Raw genomic sequence first — 18,264 nt, 5'->3', positions numbered from 1 at the left:
CAAACTTGATGACTTGATGGCTGCAATTAGAAACATTCACACTGCTGTCCAAAAAAAAAACATTCACGCATCTTCCTCGACCAACACATTCTCACTCTAGATCTAGATCTAGAATTCCCAAAAAAAACCCAGGCCAAGGTTTTCGAATCTCCATAGCTCGGATCAACCATTCTTAATTGCCAACATCTGCTCCCTTTTGCACAAATCTCACCGCTGTATCTACCTTTCTCTTTATCTTTGTTCTGCTCAACCGCCGTGCTGCCACCGGAAAAAGTTTCTTTTCGCTCCTTCCTCTTCATCTCTGCTCCTTCACCGGCGATAGCACGAGTTTGTGATATAGGGTAACTTGCAGTATTTTGAGTTTGTGTCAAATCGCCATTTCGAGTTTGTGTCAAATAAAGAGGGGGCGAAAGAGAGAGAAAGACGCCAAAATCCTATTATGCTCGTTATTTTACCTTCGCCTCGTCGATTGCGGTAAGAATTCGATCCTTAAACCCTTAGTTTTCTTGGAATTTGTTTGATTAATGTTTAGCTGATGTGATTATTTTTAGGGTTGATTTGTTGGTCTTCATTTGACATGTTAATTTGATGTAAATTTCTGGGTTTCTGTTGGTTGAGAGATCAATTTAGGTCATTTTAGGTTTATTTTTTTTGTTATTTTTTGTTTTTGTAATGCTATTTCTGTCGATTTTGGGGTCAAACTGGCAAAGGCTATTTGGAATTCAATCAATGTTTATTTGTTTGATTTTCATATATTTGAATAAATCCCGTGCAATCGGGTTGATTCGTTTTTAAAGTTTTAGTTCTCTGAGATCTGGTTTTTGATGGCTGATTTAAATTTTTGTACTAAGCATTTTTTTAGGATTGCAATGGTGTGGGATTGGTAATACTTTTGATTTTAGATAGAGGCACATTAGAGAACTTTTGGACATGTTATTCGAGAGAGCCAAGGAGAAGGCTGGCCTAGTAGAAGAGTTCCAATGGCTGAGTTTGATGTTGTTTGTCGTAGTGCCTTTTCCTGGTACTGGAGCGTGGACTGGTGCTGCCATTGCTTCAGTGCTGGACATGCCCTTTTGTCCTGCTGTAACAAAAAAATTTTTGGTGTGGTGGGTGCTGGACTTCTTGTCAATTTGCTAGTGAACCTTCGTCTAGTACGCTATTATAACCGGTGTTCTCCTCTTTATTGTTTCAACATTTATGTGGAATGTGCTTCGAAGTCTTAAAAAGTCTCTGAACTAAGCAACCTAACTGTTTTCAAATTCTATTATCTATGTCACACATTTTCTTGTATGGCATCTTTGCTGACCTGTCCTCTAACCCTACAAAGTACACACAGTAGCAGATCAATTCTTTTCTCAGTTTCATCCTACCTTGTGAATGTTTTCTGAAATTATGAGATGATGAGAAACAAATTGGTCTTGTTTTTCCATTCAACAACTATCTTAAAAGTTGATGTATTTATAACAGAGAGAGCTCCAAACTATTTTTGCAAAATGTTCCTAGATCTTGTTCAAGAACTCTGTTCCTGATCAGTCAAGTAAATGTATGTTCTGAGTTTTTCGAACAATGTATAGGTGATAATCTTGAATACAGTAAATAGTTATGTTTGTCACCTGATGTTGTTTTCTTCTGTGAGGGCACAAACCGTACAATGTGTGATTTTTTTCTTCCTCCTAATCTTTTTTCTTATATGATCACTGTAGGTGTTAGCAGGGGAATATGCTGATAAACATGGTGACGACAGTAAACCTGTACTGCACTGTAATGGGAATCTAGTAGACAAGTCTCGTGCTGGAGGGTGGCTTGTTGTCGGCCTCATTTTAGGTTAGTACATGCAGTTTTGAACAAGGTTGTTCCTCTTTTTGTGTGAGCTAAGTTCTGAATCAAATTTGTGCAAACAACAGGTAGAGTGAGAAAACATGATAACTATAAAGTTCAGTTCAATGATATTTTCAGCACCTCTTTAAAGTCTTGTGTGCTTAAAATGAAACTGAGAGGTTTACATATTAAGTTTTCTTTTGTTCACGCTCCCCTTGCACAACATCAAACAAACAGTCTGATCCTAATTACGAGTACAGGAGTGATACATTCAAATCTCCAGAAGGGAAAAACTTATGCGCTGATTCTTATAAGCCTGAGCATGCTATAAATCTGCTGGGACCTGATTCACATGAGATTGAGGTAGAGATCACAGCAAGAATGTTAGCTTTGTTTTATACTATAGTCTACATCTTGAATATCACTTAATTCTGTTGTATAATTTTCATTTGATTTTGTCATTTTTTCATGTTGACATCGAGCTAAAATTTGTGGGTCATCCTGTTTTTCTCATCTTAGGCTATGTATTGGTCAGAATTATTGGACTTGCAGCCGGTCTCTCATACAAAACTCATTAATTGTCGGTGTGACTGATTTTCTTCAACCTACTCCGAATTGTAAGTCCTTAGATCTCCTGATTTTCAATCTTTAGCTTTACATAGTTTTTGGTACTTATTATTATTTGTGTATTATATTGACAGATCTCCTTGATTTACCAAACCGCCAGTCACTGGAGAACGGCAAGTAGGGAGAACGACCAGATCTTCGAGGGCGAGTTTCCTGATGTCGTCTTACGGTGTCGCCGCAACCTAACTCCCAGGTTTGTTCGTCTTTCTCTCTCTTGCTAAATCTTATTTCCTTTCTAACCTAGCTAGTTTTTTCCCTAACTTGTTGTTTTGAATAAAATTGAAATAGATCTTGAAAAGTTGAAGATATGAGAAAGATGCTTGAAGATGAAGCTTGCGTGCTTTGTGAAATACATACGAAAGTCGAGCAGGCGATGAGGATTCGCCAAGGTATTTATTTTTGGAATAATTTGTGCTTAATTGTTGCTGATCTATGTTTTTATGGCTATTTATTTAATTAATTTATCTGGTATTTTTGTTATTGTTGTTATTTTATAGTGTTTTTTCATATTAATCAGGATTATATTCTTCCCTAAAAAAATAAACAGGATTATATTCTGGTGCTTACTACTTGTATATTCTCCGAATGTGTGTGAATTGTGCTCTGCTTATTTTGCTACTATTAATTTGATGTTTGTAGTTGTTAGTATATGTTGCCATAAAACCTCTGTGTGCGGCATGTTCTTTGGAAAATTTCCTCACTTTGTATTTTTGTGGTGGGGCAGAAAGTGGGTTCATTTAAGGTGGGTAGGAATTGGCAGTTCCATCTTTGTTGAGGGGCTTCAGTGCATCTATCCGTCTTGAATGTGATATGTCGTTACTAGACCTGATTTTCTTTTTATTATCGCTTTTCTTATTACTCAACTGTTATGCAAAATACTATTTCCTCGATATGGATCGAATTAAAGTCTGGTGAAGAAACTAAACTTCTAACTATTATATGAGTTGATAATTTCCTGAAAAGCAGGAAAGTGTAAGAATAGATAAATTCACTAATTAACACACAATCTTAATATTTCCTCTGTAAGTAGTCACAAATATTTTTTCCCTGGTTATTTTTGTGTTTTCGCTGCACTCTACTCAAGGTTGTGTTAGGTTATGATACATATGACACTACATAGATCATGCGGAAACAACCATTAACCCAGGACAACATATTATTTACACATAATCATATAGCATAATTTAGATGCATACTCTTTGTTGCGTGCCCTCCCTAGCTGCGCCCGAACCGAACAAGAACAAGTCTTTTAGGACTCCAAGTGTCGTCCCTCCGTAGATAGTCCACAGCACGTCCGGATCCGCCTTAAGATTGACCAACTAGAATCGCCCTTAAGGTACTAGAAAATTTCGGCACTTTTGAGCAAGATGTGTTTTAATTTTCTCTCAAAAAACTCACTTTTGAATACTTTTAAAACTTGTGTATAAATTATGACCCCTAGGCCTTTATTTATAGAGTTATGGAAAAGGAATCGTAATCCTAGTAGGATACGAATTAATTGAAATTAGAATCCTACATGAATTCTATTTAATTAATTTATCCAATTAGGAATAGAAATTTAATCATACACTGACTCTTGCAGATTTAGGAATTACGCATGAGCACAAACTCACACACACACGGCAGCCACAAGGGCTGCCCATGCGCGTGCGAGCAGCAGCCCACGCAGCGCGGCCCACGCATCCGTGGCCTTGGCGCGCGCTGGGCCTGCCTTGCGGTAGGCCTGGGCGCTGCCTTGGCTGGGCTTGTGGCGCGCGTGCTTGCTGGGCGATGGCCCGGCTTCGTGCTGGGCCTTCGTCCGGCAGGCCTCGTCCGATGCTAATTCGTACGATACGCTTCCGATTAAATTTCCAGTTCCGGAATTTATTTCCGATACGAACAATATTTAATATTTCCGATTCCGGAATTAATTTCCGTTTCGAACAAATATTTAATATTTCCGTTTCCGGAATTATTTTCCGATTCCGGTAATATTTCCGATTCTGACAATATTTCCGTTTCCGGCAATATTTCCGATTCTGGTAATATTTCCATTTCCAATAATATTTTCCGATACGTACCATGTTTCCGTTTCCGGCAACATCTACGACTTGGATAATATTCATATTTCCGATACGATCCATATTTCCGTTTCCGGCAATATCATCGTTTCCGGAGTATTCATTTCTTGCCTGTGACGATCTTAGCTCCCACTGAAACCAAGATCCGTCGGTTCCGAATATTCATAGATGGAGTATTTAATGCCATTAAATACTTGATCCGTTTACGTACTATTTGTGTGACCCTACGGGTTCAGTCAAGAGTAAGCTGTGGATTAATATCATTAATTCCACTTGAACTGAAGCGGCCTCTAGCTAGGCATTCAGCTCACTTGATCTCACTGAATTATTAACTTGTTAATTAATACTGAACCGCATTTATTAGACTTAACATAGAATGCATACTTGGACCAAGGGCATTATTTCCTTCAGTCTCCCACTTGTCCTTAGGGACAAGTGTGCATTTCCTAATTCCTTTGTCGCTCGATGCTTGCTCTTGAACATAAGGTAAGAGTTGTCATCCTTATTATGTCCAGAGGTGTTCCTCGGTTTCAGAGTTCAACTGATCAAATAAACAGATAATCATAGCCTATGATTCATCCGAGCACGGCCATGCATTTCACAGTTTCTAGCTCTCCGAGTGGCCTTGTACAACTTTTAAGCATCTCATCCCGATTTATGGGAGGACAATCCCAATCTTGCGATCTTGAGATTAGACTTCGTTTGATAGGTGATTACCTGAGCGTTGCCTTTATAGCCTCCTTTTACGGTGCGACGGTTGGTCAACGTCAAAGCAACCAGTTCTCAAACAAGTAATCTCAAATCACTCAGGTATTGAGGATTTAGTGTCTAATAATTTAATGAAATTTACTCATGACAGATTTTCATCTCTTACAGTAAAGTTTCATAGGTCTTGTCCGATACTAGTCTTCCCAAAGTAAGTATCTATGCAAATGATTATGACATTGCCATGTCCACATAGTTCAAGAAACAGAACTACTAGTCATCTTGCATTCTAATCGTCTAACGTTTTCTATGCGTCCAATTTTATAGAAAACTCCGATTAGGGACCATTTTCAATCTTTGACATTCAAGTTCACTTGATAGACATTTCTTAGTCACAGGACTGGTCCTGACAGTCTATCTTGAATATATCGTCAAATTGAAGGGACTCATCATTTAATACTAAACCAAGATTAAATGGAATATGAAAATACATTTCATATATGATAAATGTTCAACCCAAATGTTTTATAACCATGGGCCTCAATCCCATCTTCTAAAACAATTCATGGAATTCAAAGCTATGCTTGATTTCCAGTGCTACAACGTGAGTGTTGCTTCTCACTTGTTGCATAGGTTTAGTTATCATGCTTTGCCAATCTTAATATCCTTTTCATCGAATGTTCTTCGAGATATGATGATAAGATCTTTTCGAGTTTGTTTATTATGTGATCTAGTCTTTCTTACTTCGATGGTGGTTTTACTCATTTTGCAATGAAGAACCATCAAGTTAGCAGACGTTTTTCTTGCTTCAAGAGTGGTTCTACGCATTTTTCAATGAAGAACCATCAAGCCAGCAGATAGGTGATCTACCCAAGTTCAGTGAAGAACTTTAAACAACCCTGTTTTATTGCTTCTTAGGCAATAATTACTTTTACTTCAACTTTATAGGTTGCTAGTGATGCTTTGTTTGGAATTACTTATCCAAGCAGTTCACAGATATGTGGAATACTCTCAACTATATCTTAGAACATAGAAATCATTATTTTAATTTCCCACGCAACAACTCATGGTCTCCAACCCATGTTGCCATTTCAAAACACGATGCTCTATAGCTCGTCCTTGTCAATGGTTAACTCCAAAGGGTCTTGCTTGATCCTTTGCCAGTGTTTATGCGTGTAGCATCAATATTTAGCATATCTTTATTTCCTTGAATCAAGAACTATTCCTATGTACTTTTCAAGTACCATAAGTATTCTTGATCTCAATCTAGTTGATCTTCACTTAGATCAATAGAGATTGGTATATGTTCGTCATGCCTAAAGTCATACGATACGTTTTTGGCGATCCTCATATTATATCATACATGATAAATTCTTTTGCAGAATAATTCCCAATTGAATTCTATTCATGTAACTTTAGCTCATCTAGTTTCAGTAGATACTAAATCCAGTTAAATTCTTTGACATATAATATAGGTTAAGAATCTTACTTAGATCCTTGGATGTTTAACTTAGTAAATGCTTATACATAGTTCAAACATTCTTTACTTAGATTTATTCACATGGGTCGAATATCTCCAATGGAGACTTTCGTGTTTGATTTAGTAAATGCCATTACTTAATCCAAAACAATATCATAAGATCTTTGTAAATAGATCTTAATACCCAGTATGTACTAAGTTTCGCCATGGTCCATCATTGATGAATAATCTCAAATCTAAGTCATTAGCATTTGAATGTTATTTCACAATAGAGAGATATGTGTGTAATACACATAGGACCAATTAAGTTTTAAGTACTCCCACTAAACTTCTTATATATCTATAAGAATCATGTATATTTTATGAAACTAAAATACTTATTAGCTTCACTAAAATACAGTTCTAATTCCCAATTGCTTGCTTAAATCTGGACTTAGATTTCATAAGCTAGCTTTCCTTTTCAAGCATTTATTTGGATCCACAAATCCTATGACATACCATGTACATAGTTTATTCCAACATTTGATTGAGGAATACGTTTTGTCATCCAATTGCCATATGTACCAATATGCAATCATTGCTTGAATTATAGACTTAAGCATTACGATTTTGCATGAGGTTTCAACACAATCCATGCCATGAATTTGCTTGTAACCTTTAGCAACTAATCTAGCTTTGTGTGTGAACACAATTCCATGTTTGATGGTTTTTATCCTTAAAACAAACTTGCAACCAATAGGTGTGAAACTATTCTTGCAAATCAACAAAATTTCAATTTTGTCATCAAAACATTGAGTATGTTTTATGGCCTCTAACCATTTAAAACATTTGAGTCTATATATGGCCTCTAACCATTTTAGGGAATCTAGGTTTCGTCATAGCTTTCTTACAAGTCATAAACTCATTAATCTACATGATAATAGTTTGACTGCAAGTTGTAGGTTTCTTCACTATCGAATAGAAGAATCTCATAGTTTCATTGACCAGAACTCTATGTTTCCTTACTATCTAATAGAAGAATCTCATAGTTCCAGTGACTTGAACTCTATGCCTACTTGGGTATAGAACATCAAACAATAGAATATCAATAGCCACTTGAAAGTCCTTTGAATATTCTGTTCTCCTTGAAGCACTTGTAAAGTCTTCTAAGAGATGTCTATTCTTTAAAGCCACTTCTAAAGTCTTAAAGAATAAGTTCGGATTTTCTGAAGCACTTCGAAAAGCCTCCGGAATGTCCGTTTATGTTTGTTGTTCGCCTCGAAAACTTTCGAGGTCTATTTTCTCCCACTTGTCATTTTGGAAACGAATCTCCAAAAGGACATTATTTCGAGCAAACAAACATTATGTTCTCAAAAACTCGTGGTAGAAACAATACCCTCGTGTCTCATTTGAATAAATCACAATGAAACATATATCTATACTTGGGCCTTAGTTTGTTGAATAACAAACACTAAGCTCCCACTGAGTTTAGGAACTCTTTAGATATATTATGAAAAGATATTCTGAAATTACTTTTCAATAGCTTTGACGAATTTGGTTTAGTTTGGTGGTAGTTGAGCATTTTGTTTTAGAAATTATAGGAAAAGTCTTTATGATCCGTCATTGATCGAATCAAGTACTAATTGACTTCGATTATTCCAACTAAGATATGCCATATCTTATGGACCTAGATTGTGAAATTACAACACACAATCATTGATGATCATATTTGGTCTCAAGTAATCATCAACATGATCTAACCTAGATCTTTATGATTTCTTGCCAAGTGGATTTTATACTTTTGAATCTTTGAACTAGCCAAACAGATTCAACTTATATCACATTTGAGTAAATAAACCTATATTCACTCAAATCCATGTGAAATAATAAAGTCATAAAACCTTTCTTTAGCTTTGAACTCTATCGTCTAGGCGTTCTAACAATAGTTCATATTCTTTGTTACTTTCAACAAGTAAGACTAGCTTGTCTTAAGTTGATCTAGAAATCAACCAACTTTCAAAAGTCCATCAAAATAGAGCTTATGAATGTTAACTTGTTGATATGGTCTAAGCAACAATGCCAAAGATTTAATGGAACTCAAATCAAGGGTTTGATTTGAACCTAGTAAAGTTCTTTAAAGAATTGTTTGTTTTAATCAAGCATATTGACTCAACCAGTAATTGACCATTTCATTCAAATAAACAAACAAACAAGCATTGTTTTTGTTCTTCTGAATGTGAGTCTTTCTGTGTTTGAAGTAGAAATTTAGGTATGCTGATTATGGAACAAAATAGCCATTAAGTTCCAGCCTTAAAACAAACTAGATGACCCTACAACTAATGTAGCATTGCCATGCTTCATTTCCCACTTGTAGGTCATTAGTGTATCCTAGCTTCCATTTATTTGAGTTATTACCGAAGTAAGAACCTCAAGCGGTATATGATACCAAGGAAGTTTGATTGCTAGGTCACTTCTCTTTAAACATAAATTTATAGGTAGAAACGGAATCGTAAATTCCTTTCATTTGTTCCTCGTTTTCCTATTTCTTGTACCCTTTCTTATAGTCTTAAGAATTGAATTCTTTAGTGTTGACTTTTATACTTTGTTAGACATGTCCAATGTCACCAACAAGGTTCTTTACCATTTTAATTTATGTTGAATATTCTGTTTCAACTAGATGATCTTACCAGAAGCTTCTAAAGTTCTCTAAGCATCGATCTATTCGAATGTCTAGGAACTAGACTCATTCGAGAATTAAATGGAAAAAGGATTTTAGGTTGTTAACCATTGGTAAAGCTGAGCGTTTAAACTCAATGCTTTATGATCTCAAAACCACATTGTATTTTGAATTCACAAGCACCAATCGGTTTGCCATTCGACTTTGATACTCGAAAACAACCATAAAAGTCGATATAAGAAACGTACATTTTAAATTGCTCACTTTCTCTCATTTCCGTGAATCGTTCTTGGATTCACTACCAATCGAGGAAATTTACTGTTACCTTTCTAAAAGGATTTACTGCAGTGCAAGATATTTAATTATAAACAATAATTAAAACATACATTGAAGCATGCAAAGTCTAAACATTTATCATGAATAATAACTTGAAATTAAAGCAACCATGCAATTCAAACAAGTTATTAGCATTTTATTCGAATTTATTGTTCCGGCAGGTGTGAATAAAATGATTCCAAGACCCTAAAACCATTGAAGAATTAAGCACAGTTTGTCGACTCAATTCTAAAACATTTTAGGTAAGCAAAAGCCTTTTGCTAATAGTCTAGAAACTACTCTTGGTTGATAGGTACGTCTAAGAACTTATTAGGTAAACCTATCGATTTTGCCACGACATAAAAGGACTCCTTACTTATATCGTTGAGTTTCACCAAAACTAACATGTACTCACAATTATTTGTGTACCTTGCCCCTTTAGGACCAATAAGCAACACCTCGCTGAGCGAAAACTATTACTAGATTGATGTAAAGGATATCCAAGCAAGTGTATATTTTGGCATGGCACCTTTTAACTCAATTTTTAAGTTTGGAACTTAAGGCTCTTACTATGTTGGTTAGATTTTAAGTGAACTAAAATCCTTAATCATGCAACATAATCAAGCTTTTGATCTCATGCATTTTAAGACATATTTAAAGCAATAAATAACTTAAAACATGCATAAGATATTTGTGATCTAGTATGGCCCGACTTCATCTTGAAGCTTTGACTTCAAAGTCCGTCTTGAAAATCTCTGTGGGAGGCACCATTTTCTTCAAATAGGATAAGCTATAACTAATTACAACTATTTGATGGTTCGCAGACCATATTTGAATTGAAAAATAACTTTGGTACTTTAGACCAATTACATTCAAATTAATGGTACGCAGACCATATTTTCTATCCTATTTGGGCCATACTAGTCACTTCATAACCTGCAAAACAGTACATATACAATATATACCATTCACCCATTCATTATCATGAATGGCCCACATAGCTGGTTAGTAAAACACATTATGCATCACGTAAACATTTGCAGCAATTAATCAAGGTCACCAATAATCTACCAATTATTCAGTCCTTATTAATTCTAATCGAGTTGTTTTAACCTTAAGGATTTGTAGACCTAATCAAGAGTTTATGACTAAAAACGCTCCCACTCAAACCAATAAATTCATATGCTTTACTAATTTTAAACATAAAATTGTATTTCTAGTCTAACCGGAAACATACAAATTTAATTAAAATTTAAAGCTCATATAAATTTATAATTGAATCCAAAATTTAATTTAATTTCAGTCGCATTTAAATTAATTCATGATTTTAATTTTAGTAAAATAATTAGAATAAATTCCATTTATTATAATTATAATATTCAAAATTAAAATCCAAGAAATTAATTCAAATTATTAATTTTAAAATTAATTAAAATTACGTGAACTGAAATTTTCAAATTAAACATTCAAAACGATCTAATCGTAACGCAAACACCCTACGCGTTGCACGCCCATGGGCCGTACGCACACAGCCATTGCTGGCCATATGCGCGCAGCCCATGCGCTCGTCGCATAGCTGCTGCTGTCCTATCGCAAGCCTCCGCACAGCGCCCCATCGCACGCGAGCTATCGCTCGCAGTGCGCGCGCGCGAGATCGCTCGCTGGGCGCGCTGGCTCGCTCGCTGTGCGCGCGAGCCATCGCTCGCTGGGGCGCGACATCGCTCGCTGGGCGGGCGACATCGCGCGCTGTGCGCGCGAGTGATGCTGGGCGCAGCGCTCGTGGCACGCGAGCTTGCGCTCGCTGCGCGCGAGGCTGCGCGCTCTTGTGCGAGGCAGCGCGCGTTGTGGCGCAGCTCGCTTGCTGCCCACACGCGACTGCCTTGGCTCGCCCTTCGCCCATGCCCATTCGTTCATTGCTCGTGGCACACGACACAAGGCAGGACTGCTGCCTTGTGCTCGTGCACTATGCCCTTGCTCATTGCATTCGTGCCGCACGGGCGACGAGCTCCCTTGCTCGTCGTCGCATGCCCGCATTATACAACACCCCTTAAGGGTAACACGAAGCGTCCATTGCTTCGTGCGTGCAAGTTATTTGAACGAATCGCATAAATTTTTAAAATTTATATTTAAAATTAATGACAAATTAATAAACATTATTAATTTCATAATTTTAGGGCGAAAAATCGAAAATTTATTATCCAATTGATTTCCGATTGATATGGATTCAAGTCTAGGTCATAAAAATTTAAAATTTATCGTAAATTTACAATTTTTATGGTGGTTTTTAATCATAGGTTTCTAATTAAATTACAATTAATTATGAAAATCAAATTAATTCTAAATTATTCTAATTTTCAACAAATTAATCATAATTACAAATTAGATTGCATAATTAACAAGACTAGGCATTCAAACTTGTTAAACATATGCAGTAGGTCAATCAAAAATTCAAGATTTATCAACAAGAATCGCAAATATTTAATTTAACATCTTAAATTTACGAAATTTTGCATTCGAAAAACTAAAACCTTCGAAAAGTCATAGTTAGGCTTCGAATTTGAGAATTCTGGGTTCGGCAGAAAAATACTATTTTTGTCAAAATTTTAGAATGCCTTTTACATGCGGAATTGACACAAAAATCACTCAATTCGGATGAGTAATGAAGAAACTGCCGAAAAACTGCGTACATATAATTAAATAAACGCAATTTGCAATTAATTAACAATTACGAAAATTAATCACCCCTTTTAATTCTTGCAAATTTGTAATATTTAACCATGTTCATGCAATTTAGATTATGAAAATAATAAGGGGCTCGTGATACCACTGTTAGGTTATGATACATATGACACTACATAGATCATGCGGAAACAACCATTAACCCAGGACAACATATTATTTACACATAATCATATAGCATAATTTAGATGCATACTCTTTGTTGCGTGCCCTCCCTAGCTGCGCCCGAACCGAACAAGAACAAGTCTTTTAGGACTCCAAGTGTCGTCCCTCCGTAGATAGTCCACAGCACGTCCGGATCCGCCTTAAGATTGACCAACTAGAATCGCCCTTAAGGTACTAGAAAATTTCGGCACTTTTGAGCAAGATGTGTTTTAATTTTCTCTCAAAAAACTCACTTTTGAATACTTTTAAAACTTGTGTATAAATTATGACCCCTAGGCCTTTATTTATAGAGTTATGGAAAAGGAATCGTAATCCTAGTAGGATACGAATTAATTGAAATTAGAATCCTACATGAATTCTATTTAATTAATTTATCCAATTAGGAATAGAAATTTAATCATACACTGACTCTTGCAGATTTAGGAATTACGCATGAGCACAAACTCACACACACACGGCAGCCACAAGGGCTGCCCATGCGCGTGCGAGCAGCAGCCCACGCAGCGCGGCCCACGCATCCGTGGCCTTGGCGCGCGCTGGGCCTGCCTTGCGGTAGGCCTGGGCGCTGCCTTGGCTGGGCTTGTGGCGCGCGTGCTTGCTGGGCGATGGCCCGGCTTCGTGCTGGGCCTTCGTCCGGCAGGCCTCGTCCGATGCTAATTCGTACGATACGCTTCCGATTAAATTTCCAGTTCCGGAATTTATTTCCGATACGAACAATATTTAATATTTCCGATTCCGGAATTAATTTCCGTTTCGAACAAATATTTAATATTTCCGTTTCCGGAATTATTTTCCGATTCCGGTAATATTTCCGATTCTGACAATATTTCCGTTTCCGGCAATATTTCCGATTCTGGTAATATTTCCATTTCCAATAATATTTTCCGATACGTACCATGTTTCCGTTTCCGGCAACATCTACGACTTGGATAATATTCATATTTCCGATACGATCCATATTTCCGTTTCCGGCAATATCATCGTTTCCGGAGTATTCATTTCTTGCCTGTGACGATCTTAGCTCCCACTGAAACCAAGATCCGTCGGTTCCGAATATTCATAGATGGAGTATTTAATGCCATTAAATACTTGATCCGTTTACGTACTATTTGTGTGACCCTACGGGTTCAGTCAAGAGTAAGCTGTGGATTAATATCATTAATTCCACTTGAACTGAAGCGGCCTCTAGCTAGGCATTCAGCTCACTTGATCTCACTGAATTATTAACTTGTTAATTAATACTGAACCGCATTTATTAGACTTAACATAGAATGCATACTTGGACCAAGGGCATTATTTCCTTCAGGTTGGCAACTTGGCAGCATCGCTTTTGTGTTTATTTTTTTGCACCATTTCTTCTGGTTAATTTGCCTTGAAACGAAATGGCAAATCCCCTGAACTTCTTTCCCCTTCTTGCTATCTTTTCTTCTATCCCAACTCATTTGACCTATTAGTTATTTGAATTTTTCATTCACTTTTGCTAAACTTTATACTTGAGTGTTTGGTTTGATCACAGCTAACCTCTATCATGTGTTTACCCGCGTCTATAATACTTCAGAGATGTCATCTTCTGGTAGTAATTTGCTCCTACAAATTATCATGAGTTTATTGTAGGGAAGGTGGCTTGTTGGTATCCTTCTTAGCTGTTGTTTCTAATAATGCAGTGAGTTATTGTGGTCAGAATATGCTGATCTGAATGTCAAAGCCAATACAGAAAAACAATAACTAAACTATTATTTGACTTTTTCTCATTTTGTACTCGGCCAGAATATGGCACATTGGAGTGATAGAAAATTTTTAACTAAAAAAGTTAAACTGGACAAACTAGTGTTTCACGCATTCACATGCTTCTTTTACGCTTAAAGGAAATATTGTAGATAGTCATTCATGTAAGGCTAGATTAGGAGGGTTTTTTCACAATCATCTTGCTATGTGTATGCAGTTTCAGGTCATTGTTATGAATGCAAACATGGGATGCAGCTCCTGCCGTGACAAAGTCTTCAGAGTTTTGTCAAAAATTACTGGTAATTGAGATTTGCGATATACATCTGTTTTCATTTCAGAAACTGAGCAAAGTCTTACAAATAATGTTAGGACTGCCTTCAATCTTTCTTAAACTCCATTTTTACAAGATTATTCGTTTTTACTGAAACACCATTAAGAGGTTGAACAAACTTGTTGGGCAGTATATTGCAACTGATGATGCTGGACCTCTGATGTCAACAATGCAAGTTAGTGCTCATATTCACAGCTCAATGCATACAATGTTAGTGCTTTGGCACATTCAGAAACTGACATTGTTAGTTATGCAGGTTGTATTGCTTCTTGTGTTATCTGGTGCTGATGAGTCATATTTGTATAGGGTATTTTAGGCGCATTTAGGTTGCATTATTAGGCATTTATATCATTTTAGTTGCATTTAGGATCACATTTGCATAAGTTATCGTTGTCGTACTCTATTACGCCCCGTTTGTGTTTTCTTAATGTTTCAGGTGATTTTACGGTCATTTGGATGCTTTCGGAGTGTTATGAGTTGATTTGGATGATGAACGGATGGAATGTTGACTCGAGGATCATTGCATATCTCTAGGGATAATTTTGAGTCAATAACGAAGCTAAACGCTATTTTTCTAAGCATCAAAACGGACAAGCGTTCACTCTTTTGATGATATCTCAAGTTCTACATGTCGGAATGAGGCGATTTTTATTGGCCTGGAAAGTAGACTTCAAGAGCTTTCCAACGACAGGTCACACGTCCTTATAGGCATTGTAGAACAAGAGTTATCACATAAACAAGATGGCTCGACTATCCGATTCGCCCGAAGCCCAAAACGATGGCCCAATCTTCCCCTTGGGCGCGAAAACCAGCGACCCACCAGCGGGCCCGCTGATTTCTCCGCCCAGCTACTTCCATGGGGGTTCGTTGCGTCGTTTCTCGTGATCGTTCAATTAAATGATAACTTATGTAATTATTATTATTTTCCTTTTTTGTTGAGAATTTAGGAAACACTAAAATACCTCAAGGGAATTAATGTATTCCCTTATGCTTTTATTTTTTTACGTTTTTCCCAAATAATTTTTTCACGTTAGTTCTAGTTTTCTATTCCTCTCTTATTCCATTGTCGAACCCTAGCTTTCAATTTTCAATTCATCAATCTAGAGGTAATTCAATCATTTCTTTTGCTTTAATTCTTTCTTATTATTTTCGTTTCTTAGATTAATTCGTCCTTTGATTATGAATCTCGTTTTCATTATGTATTTCATGCTTGTTAATTCAATTATGAGCGAGTAGTTATATTCTAGGGCTAAGTTAGGGAAGCTATGTTTATACCATGATTGTTATGCATTAAAGTTTGCTAATTTATAGATTATTGCTTGAGTAATTCCAATTGATTTGTTCTTAATCGTTGATTCATGTTATCGGCCAATTTCATGGATTAATTATCTAGCTAATAGGAATTAGAATCGAAAGATCGTGTTTTTAGAGGCTTTGTACAATTGGCAATTCTGATTATGTTAGCGATCGTACTGCATATGTTGAATTGAAAGTGTTAAGACCCGACCGTAGGATTAGCATGTACTTTAATTACTCGGCCTAGTTTATTCGTTGTCGAATTGAATTGTGTTATTGGATTGGTATAAGCATGGTGAACCGAACAGACGCCCTAGACCTTTAATTCATTGATAAATTACGCATTTTTATTATTGCTTTAGCTTTAGTAGTTAATACTCAAACTCAACTTTCGTTGTTGAAATAGTTCGTATAATTGGGCAAAAACTAATAGAACTTGTCTCCCTGTGGGATCGACCCGTATTTGCTAAGTATCTGCTAACAACAGACACCGTGCACTTGCGGTATCACTTTTTAATCTATCAAGTTTTTGGCGCCGTTGCCGGGGAGACGGCTATATTCTATTAGTTTTAGTTTGATTATTTGAACTGTTTCCATTGTCTCATTGGAACTCTCAGTTCCAATTGAGGCAAATCTCACTGCGTTTTCTTTCGTTGTTGTTTATGCCCAGGTCTGCCAGAACGGGTACCTTGGTTTCTCCCGATCTTGGAAAGACCCTTCGTCAACTAAAAAAGCAACAGAAAAAGAAGAAGCAGTCAGGGTCCCAAGACTCACAGACTCCACCGAGTCACACGATGTCTAAATCCCTGAAATCATATGGGGTTCCTTCCTCGAATAGTGTTCCGACTGGGCTCACAATGCCAACTATTGATGCACTCAACTTTGAGATCAAGCCCGCTCTAATCTCCATGGTCTCACAAAGTCAATTTGGTGGCCATCCATCTGAGGAACCCACCAACCATTTGCAGAGGTTCAACCAACTGTGTGGTACTATCAAGCATCAAGGGGTCACTCAAGACCAATTGAAAGTCATGTTGTTTGGTTTTAGCCTTCGTGATAAGGCTCAGACATGGTTGAATGATGTCAAGGAGACAGAGTGGAGTGCTATTTCACAGGCCTTTCCAGAAGAATTCTTTCCACCCACCAAGACTGCTGAAATAAGGCATAAGCTAACTACATTCACTCAAGAACCTGGTGAATCACTTCGAGAAGCCTGGGATAGATTCAAGGCTTTGCAACGGTCGTGTCCGCATCACAATATTGAAAAATGGTTCTTGGTTCATATTTTCTACCATGGTTTGCAAGATGAAACAAAGAACACGGTTGATTCTGCTGCTGGGGGTGTTTTTCTTGATAAAGAAGTGGATGCAGGTTATGATTTTCTTGCCAATTTAGCTGCCAACCATTACAGCACCACCAGATCCACATCTAAGAAGGGAAAATTGGATGTCGATGCTTATGCTCTATTGTCCTCACAAGTGGCAGCCTTGAACCTGAAGATCGATTCTTTGAAGGCTCCTCAGTCTAGTACACCCCCAATGAGTATCAATGCTATGTCTAGTGTAGCTCCAGTGACAACTTCTTACTGCGAAGTATGTGGCATCCAAGGTCACTTTGGTCATGAGTGCTCTTATAGTTTACAGGATACTACGCAATTGGAGCAAGTGAATGCTTTTCAACAGAGACAACCCAATGACCCATACTCCAATTCATTTAATCCGGGTTGGAGGAATCATCCAAATTTCTCATATCGGGGCAACAATGTTCAGAATCCTCAACCCCAGCAACAATGGTCGCAACCACAGTTCCATCCACCTCAACCACATGTTGCTAGGCCTCCATTTCAACAAGGAGCCTCACATAATGCTCCCCCGGGGTTTAATAGGCCCCCGCATCAAGGATATCAACAACCCCCTCAGAGCAGTGCTACTCCAGAGCCTAACATGGGTGATCTGTATAAGCTCATTGCAAATATGCAGAAGACCGCAGAGATAGCTCAAAAGAACCATGATGAGAGCATCAAAGAGTTGAAGTATCAGAATAGAATGTTGGAGAATCAAGTTGCCCAACTTGCTGACACTCTATCTCAAAGGCAACCGGGTACACTACCAGGGCAACCTACTCCGCCCCAGAACAGAGAAAGTGCCAATGCTATCACTCTTAGAAGTGGCACTAAATATAATGGACCCCCGATGCCCACTGATGATGCAACTCTTGCTAAGGGGAACACAGATGGACCAGGGAAAGCAACTGATGCAGAGTCTCGAGTCATGGAAGTTGATAATGCTGATGATGTTGGTGCAAATAAGGGGAAAGAGAAGATTTCTGATTCTCTCCCTATTGTGCC

At 37.4% G+C, this 18,264-nt stretch overlaps 1 long non-coding RNA gene and 1 other non-coding gene across 9 annotated transcripts; one reads left to right on the top strand and one right to left on the bottom strand.

The window, feature by feature from the left end:
* LOC110791916 (uncharacterized) lies at window positions 1-15,739 on the top strand. Of its 8 annotated transcripts, none has more exons than XR_008927368.1 (9): window positions 8-474; window positions 1,704-1,824; window positions 2,079-2,181; window positions 2,338-2,435; window positions 2,520-2,638; window positions 2,734-2,834; window positions 14,508-14,589; window positions 14,728-14,796; window positions 15,058-15,739. It is a non-coding gene; the product is annotated as an uncharacterized lncRNA (long non-coding RNA). The 8 variants fall into 8 exon arrangements; XR_008927366.1 differs by having other exon boundaries at window positions 9-474; window positions 14,752-14,796; XR_008927365.1 differs by having other exon boundaries at window positions 14,508-14,796.
* Window positions 15,740-17,072: 1,333 nt separating this feature from the next.
* LOC130466610 (small nucleolar RNA R71) lies at window positions 17,073-17,178 on the bottom strand. Its single transcript, XR_008926790.1, has one exon. It is a non-coding gene; the product is annotated as a small nucleolar RNA R71 (small nucleolar RNA).
* Between the last annotated feature and the right edge of the window lie 1,086 nt (window positions 17,179-18,264).

The sequence above is a fragment of the Spinacia oleracea genome, chromosome 1 (genome assembly GCF_020520425.1).
Source record: "Spinacia oleracea cultivar Varoflay chromosome 1, BTI_SOV_V1, whole genome shotgun sequence".
NCBI lineage: Eukaryota > Viridiplantae > Streptophyta > Magnoliopsida > Caryophyllales > Amaranthaceae > Spinacia > Spinacia oleracea.
Note: the sequence above shows the minus strand (reverse complement) of the source record. Positions and strands in the feature narration are given on the sequence as shown.